Here is a 1,552-nt window from a genome sequence, read left to right as displayed (position 1 = left end):
TAACCCTAACCCTAACCCTAACCCTAACCCTAACCCTAACCCTAACCCTAACCCTAACCCTAACCCTAACCCTAACCCTAACCCTAACCCTAACCCTAACCCTAACCCTAACCCTAACCCTAACCCTAACCCTAACCCTAACCCTAACCCTAACCCTAACCCTAACCCTAACCCTAACCCTAACCCTAACCCTAACCCTAACCCTAACCCTAACCCTAACCCTAACCCTAACCCTAACCCTAACCCTAACCCTAACCCTAACCCTAACCCTAACCCTAACCCTAACCCTAACCCTAACCCTAACCCTAACCCTAACCCTAACCCTAACCCTAACCCTAACCCTAACCCTAACCCTAACCCTAACCCTAACCCTAACCCTAACCCTAACCCTAACCCTAACCCTAACCCTAACCCTAACCCTAACCCTAACCCTAACCCTAACCCTAACCCTAACCCTAACCCTAACCCTAACCCTAACCCTAACCCTAACCCTAACCCTAACCCTAACCCTAACCCTAACCCTAACCCTAACCCTAACCCTAACCCTAACCCTAACCCTAACCCTAACCCTAACCCTAACCCTAACCCTAACCCTAACCCTAACCCTAACCCTAACCCTAACCCTAACCCTAACCCTAACCCTAACCCTAACCCTAACCCTAACCCTAACCCTAACCCTAACCCTAACCCTAACCCTAACCCTAACCCTAACCCTAACCCTAACCCTAACCCTAACCCTAACCCTAACCCTAACCCTAACCCTAACCCTAACCCTAACCCTAACCCTAACCCTAACCCTAACCCTAACCCTAACCCTAACCCTAACCCTAACCCTAACCCTAACCCTAACACCTAACCCTAACCCTACCCCCAACCCTAACCCTAACCTTAACCCAGGTGGTACTGTTCCTGACACCAACCCTAACCCTAACCCTACCCCCAACCCTAACCCTAACCCTAACCCTAACCCTAACCCAGGTGGTACTGTTCCTGACACCAACCCTAACCCTAACCCTACCCCCAACCCTAACCCTAACCTTAACCCAGGTGGTACTGTTCCTGACACCAACCCAAACCCCAACCTTAACCCCAACCTCAACCCCAACCCCAACCTTAACCCAGGGGGTACTGTTCCTGACACCAACCCTAACCCTAACCCTACCCCCAACCCTAACCTTAACCTTAACCCAGGTGGTACTGTTCCTGACACCAACCCTAACCCCAACCCTAACCCTAACCTTAACCCAGGTGGTACTGTTCCTGACACCAACCCAAACCCTAACCTTAACCCCAACCCTAACCCCAATCCCATCTTGAGTACAGGGCCTGAACCCCAGAAGTTACCTATTATTAGCACTTACTCACACACAAATCAACGCATACACTTACGACTAAAAAGCGCATTTTTAAATACACAACATGCATTCCCCCCACTACAACCATTCCGAACCATCTCAGCATACAGGAGGAATCCCAATCTGAAGGACCTCTTAGTCCATGCAAAATTTTCAAACAGGCCCTCTCCCTCAGTACCCACGGAAAATCACTACTA

This window comes from Salvelinus fontinalis, unplaced genomic scaffold (genome assembly GCF_029448725.1).
Source record: "Salvelinus fontinalis isolate EN_2023a unplaced genomic scaffold, ASM2944872v1 scaffold_0658, whole genome shotgun sequence".
NCBI lineage: Eukaryota > Metazoa > Chordata > Actinopteri > Salmoniformes > Salmonidae > Salvelinus > Salvelinus fontinalis.
The sequence above is the reverse complement of the archived record's forward strand: the minus strand, read 5'-3'. Positions refer to the sequence as shown.